Consider the following 6,361-nt stretch of genomic DNA (forward strand, 5'->3'; position numbering starts at 1 on the left):
TCTGTTTTGGTCATGTTTGTTTCCTGCTGGTGGCGCTAGCTCATAAAAAAACAACAGCTTCTTGTTTCCTTACTCTGCAAACAAAATCATAAACTGAGTGCACAGATTGATGAACTTAAAATAGATTTTAAAAAACTTTTGGACAGGAACATGAGTGCTGTGTAAAGTGTTCATGGGAGTTACATTACCTCTGACCTTTAGAGTAGGAGTAGGGGTTAGATTGGTTAATGTATGTGTGCTGTGTTTAACACACGTGTACCAAAATAAAAATAAAATGTATTCATGGTTTTTAGATTTCAAAAAGGCCTTTGACTGTATTTGGCATGATGGGCTCTTTTGTTGATTATTAGGGAGTGGTATAGGGGGTAAAACCTATGATTTAATTAAAATAATGTATTTGAATAACAAATGTGCAATTAAAATGGTGTAGGAATTTGTGCACTCAAATATCTTAATGATTTTATGGCGTGAATTATGAATTATTATTGTGCACAACTCCACCATGAAATTATTCGTCCAGTGACATAACTCATATTAGAGTAGGTATAATAATAGGGGAATAGTCCTCCTTGTTGGACACACAAGAGAGGTCAATTAGAATTGTGATTGTTATTTATCTTAATTATGGTTTTTTAAGGGTATAGGTCTTTTAAGGTCAAGTCACTGAGATGCAAGCACAAGAAAACACAAACAAGTTCACTTTAGTTACATATACGCTCATTTCTAATACTACAGCTACAAGTACTAAACACCTCAACATTTTACAAACAAGACACAAGAGGAAAAGGGAAACTGGTACACAAGGCTATGGCTAGTGAATGACTGAAATGCATGATGCAGAGTTATCTATTGTGCAGTTATGAGTATGAAAAAACCTGATAAACAGATGAGCTGACTGTTGCCTGAGAAGCAGTGAGTCAGATCAACGGTACAACAGCTTAGTTCTAAATTGCCAATTGAAGTTACAAATCATGAAAGCACCAGGGTTTAAGCAAGTTGATGAAAGTTTTGTACGAATACTTGCTTGCTCCCTGAGGTGGCTTCTTGCAGAGAATGGAGTCCGATGTGCTGAGGTGAGGAGCTGGAGTCTGGATCTGGTATTAATGAGTGAGTCGGCCGGTCCGGCTTTGAAAAGGTTCCACTGGAAGAGAGCTCCTGGTTTATGCTCTCATGCTCTCCTAGGGTTGATTCTCAACTCATGACTCCAGATTCAGAAGATGCTCTGAGTCACATCTTCAGACTAGCAAACTGCAAGCTTTCCACTGGCATGGCAGAAAGCAGGAAGAACCAGCAACCAGCATCAAGCAGCCTAAAAGAGCCGCCTAGAAACAGCTTAAAACACAGCCTAAAACAGCAAACAGCAGCTCAAAAACAGCCCAGAGTCTCAGATAAGAGTTTAAAGTTTCAGTCTGCCTGCCCAGAAGGTGCAGCCTAGCCAATCCCAGGGGTTACAGAGTTCTGGGGGAGCAGAGTCAGTCCCCTCCTGTTCATGGACAGGTGGGTACAGTTCCTGAATACGCTTACTCCATTAATCAAAGTATTTACAATTTAACAATTGCATGATTCCTAATTTTTGCAATTTGGATAGTTGCTTTAGTGTTCTGAGAGTGAAACAAGCAGAATAGTACTAAACATGATAGTGTTATCATGGATGATGGGATTATGTTAGTGGTACGTGTCTTGGCTTTAAGGCAGTGGAATAAAAGTCTAACCAAAGTAGATAACAACAAACATATGATAAACACCTTATCAACATACAACAATAATTCTCCTTAGTCAAAATCTAAAACTAATCCATGAGTTTTACAGTCCTCTGGTCTTTGGTCTGACAGCAAACGGCAGGGGTCCATGCCATTTGAGGGTGTGTGTGTGTGTGTGTGTGTGTTTGTGTTCAGGTAAATGTCTGTGAGTGTCTGTATGTCACTGGGGCATGGCATATTGTGCAGCATGTCTTGTGCCTTATGCTGGTTTGCCCAGTGATCAGTTCTTGGCTTGGTCACTCAAGTCCTCAAAATCAAAATCCAAGTGGGATTAAAGTTGGTGCCAGTTCGTCTCTATGTGAGACTGGCTCTTAGAGGTGAGTTATGATAACTAATGGTGGGGTTCTTTTATCCAAATGGTACTATCAATTCACACCGAGGTTTGAATTGGTCTTCCTATCTTGCTCTTGTAGCTTGAAGGATCAAAGATGGTTTAGGTCAGTGGCCTGGTTTGGTGACCATGCAGGAGATGGGGGTTCCTTATCTGATCCTTTCTGTGTACAGGAGGTTGTTTAGATGGTCTGGTCAGTGAGGAGTTTGTGACTCTCACTTTATTGGTCAGCATTCCTGGGGTGTTGAAGAAAGAGCTCATCTGTTGTTTGAGGCTTGTGCTGTCTGCCTTCAAAACATGCAGGGACTTTATCCTACAATGGAAACAAAAGAACCATCAAATAGTATCATGGGGTGAAACAGGGCTGCAATTTGAGCCCAACCTTCTTCAACATATATATAAATACATTTGCAGAACAACTGCCATCATCCACAGCTCCTGGTGTGACTCTGCAGGACACAGAGGTCAAATGTCTGATGTCTGCTGATGACCTGGTTCTCCTGTCTCTCTCCAGAGAGGCCTTACAGCAGAGCCTGAACATCCTCCACAAGTTCAGTCAAGCATGGGCACTAACTGTAACTGTCTTGTACAGTTGGGGTATCGCTGTGTCAGTAAAAGACTGTCGAAATGGGATGTTGTAGCTTAGATACAAAGTGTGCCACGTCGCACAAAAGTCCTGGTTCTCTGACTGAGTAAGGGCGCAAATCCTTGGCAATAAAAGTTGCGATCAAGTTTGTGATTGGCTTCGCCCTTTCCGAATAGGGTGGAAACTTTGTTATCAGTTGTTCAATTATTCTCTGGTTGGCAGCAACTACACCTGGCTGTTTTACCTCCAGCTCCGGGTGGAAATGTGAAATGTGGTTTCTCCTGTTTCTCGTGCTCCCAAAATATCTAAAGTTTAGTCAGATACAACTTGCAAACAGTGTGGCTCTTGTCCAGGTCACTTTTCCCTTCAACTTCATGGAAGCTAAATGCTTCCATACGCTAGCTTTTAAGCCAGAGGGTGCTGGTCATTTATAGCAGAAACATGTTTGTAAATCAAGCATCTTGCCACTAGCAGTCCATGTGACCAAATTTTAAGCTCAGTGATTGGTCATAGTTCACTTCTACTCTGGAAGTTTTTCATTTTTTGCCTTGAGTTCCATGTTGATCTAAGTCATAGAATTGCTGAGAGTATGAGTAGTGTAACATCGTTAATGGGGGTAATTGAACAGCATTTAATAACAGTGTTGTTTAAACTTGAGTTTCTTTACAAACTGAGGGCTGCCAGTACTAACTTGAGAATCAGTTAGCGCCCATGTGACCAAAGCTCAGTGGTGGTCATAGTTCACTTCTCTTTTCCTGTTTCCTTACTTAATCAATCAATCAGTCAATCAATTTTTATTTATATAGCACCAAATCACAACAAAAGTGATCTCAAGCACTTTTCACATAGAGCAGGTCTAGACCATACTCTTCAATTTACAGAGAGAGAGACCCAACAATTCCCCCATGAGCAAGCACTTGGCGACAACAGTAAGGAAAAACTCCCCTTTAATGAGTAGAAACCTCAAGCAGAACCAGGCTCTTGGTGGGCGGCCATCTGCTTTGACCGGTTGGGTTGAGAGAGAAAGAGAGAGGGTGGTCTCTTTGGTCTTTCACCAAATCTCTGAATTGCTTTCTGAGAACAACCTGTATAACCCCAATCAGTCTAGCTTTAAGCAGGGGCACTCGCCCGAGACTGCACTCATGTTGGTTATGGTATCACTACATTCAGCTAGAGCTGCTGGTCAATCCTCAGCTCTGTTGCTTCTAGATCTGTCAGCTGCCTTTTACACCATTAACCACCAAATCTTCCTCTCCACACTCACTGAGCTTGGTATCTCAGGATCTGCCCTCCGCTGGTTCATGTCCTATCTCTCAGGGAGATATTTTGGAGTATCTTGAAGGGGAGAAGTGTCCAAACCGCATGGCTTATCCACAGGGGTTCCTCAAGTGTCAGTGCTTGGTCCCCTTTTTTCTCAATACACACCACCTCACTTGGCGAAATCACCCGCTCCCATGGTTTCTCATACCATTGCTATGCTGACGATACCCAGCTCTTCCTATCTTTCCCACTGGAAGACCACACATGCTGTCATCCCAGCCAGTTCCTTTATACAACAACACATCAGCATCCAGTTTGAACCAACCCAACTCACACACAAAGTCTGCCCGAAACTTGGGTGTCATGATCGATGACCAACTAACCTTAAAGGTTCACGTGGCCTCAATTGCTCGGTCGTGTCAGTTTGCCCTATACAACATCAGGAAGATCAGACCCTACCTATCTGAGCATGCAGCACAACTCCTGGTACAGGTTCGCGTAATATCACACATTGACTACTGCAACTCCTACTGCACTACTTGCGGGGAGGCCTTTCCCTTAAATGAGTTCAAACCTCTACAGATGATCTAGAATGCGGCGGCACGACTGGTCTTCAACCAGACCAAAACAGCACGTCACCCCGCTGTTGATATCCCTCCACTGGCTCCCAGTTGCTGCCCACATCACATTCTAAACCCCGACTCTCGCTTACAAAACAGCAACTAAAACGGCTCCCACCTACCTGATTCAGGTCTACACTCCCTCCTGCTCACTATGCTCTGCCAATCAAAGGCACCTGGTACCACCACCACAACAGGGCCCCAAGTCGCTAGCTAGACTCTTCTCCTCTGTAGTTCCCCGGTGGTGGAACAAGTTACCAAACTCTGTTCGATCTGCAGAGTCCCTCTCAATCTTTAAGAAAAGACTAAGACTAAAGACACAGCTCTTTCATGAATGCCTCTGCATTTGATGGACTGAAGGTAGAGGAAACAAAAAAAAAAGAAAAACTGTGCACCCTCTGTCTGTTGGCACCTGTCTTATTGGACTTAAACTTAGCTTTATGGCACTTACTAGTGTTGTTCTCTCCTGTCCAGATCCCTGTTTGTGTTGTATCAGCTCTACTGAGTGAATTTGTAAATTGTAATTGTAAATTGTAAAGTCAAAAGCTGACATAGCAGCTACTGAGATATACTAAGCTAGCTGTTGCCTCTTTTAATTATGTGGAATATTAATGTCCATTTATGTTCATTACAAATTAAAAACAAAACAGTTCCGCATGAGCCAGCTTTGTTATTCTGTTTTATTCAAAACATTGACCTGGAAATAAAACTCACTCATGTTTGATTTGATTTGATTGTGTTTGATTAGATATCAGCGTTTTTTTTACCACTACAGCAGCTTGCAACAAATGATCATTTTCATTATACATTAATCCGAAATAGTGAAAAATGCTTATTTCTTAGAGTCCAAGCTGATGTAATTTAATGTCTTGTTTCATCTGATCATCTAAAAAAAACAGAAAATAATTCAGTTTACTGTTATGTGACACAGAAAAGTTTCAAAAGTTCCAGAAATAGTTGAATTGTTGGATTCACCAACTGAGGTCAGACAGGTGTGAGGTGCGACCCTAACCCGACTTGACGAGTACTTTAATTGAAGCACACTGAGTCCTTAATATCCCTTATATGTTTGTTTATTTTAAAGGACAAAACATTTAATCTCTGGTTTGACTTTGTCTTATTATGTCTCATTCAGTCTTGAGTGTGTGTGTGTTAGTGTGTGTACATTAATCCCGGGCAGTGACACCCTGCCGTCCAGCAGAAAAACAGCTGCTGCACACAAGGAATAATACAAATCCATCAAATTTTATTGTTAAACCTCATTATTTTATCACCAAGAAACTTCAGTTTCACCTTCTTTTGTTTGAGTTGAATTACCTGAATTACCTAATCATAAGGTAAGGTGTCTTGAATATGTGATGAAGACATTTTTATTACATGGTGCATATTCTTAAACAAGTATTTGTTTGATCACTGATGATTACAAACTGAGGATAATACCAGGGTAGTTGACTCTGGTATTGTCCCAGTGTATGAACACTGGTTGATCTCTGGAAAATCTGGGGAGAATGTGTGTTGTCAAAGAGATTAATCTGACTAGAGTTGCAAAAATTAGTGGATTCATTGATTTGCTGATCAACAGAAAATAAATCTGCAACTATTTTGATAATTAAATACTCATTTTAATCATTCTTTAAAGTAAAAATTTACTTTTACTTTTTCATACATGATAGTCAATTGTATATCTGAGTTTTGGACTGTTGGTTGCAACAGGCAACATGCATTTTTCTCTATTTTTTGACATTAATCAGTAATGACTAACTGTTAGTTGCAGCCCTGGATCTGACCCTGCAATAGTTAAGTA

The sequence above is a fragment of the Thunnus thynnus genome, chromosome 22, assembly GCF_963924715.1.
Source record: "Thunnus thynnus chromosome 22, fThuThy2.1, whole genome shotgun sequence".
Lineage (NCBI taxonomy): Eukaryota > Metazoa > Chordata > Actinopteri > Scombriformes > Scombridae > Thunnus > Thunnus thynnus.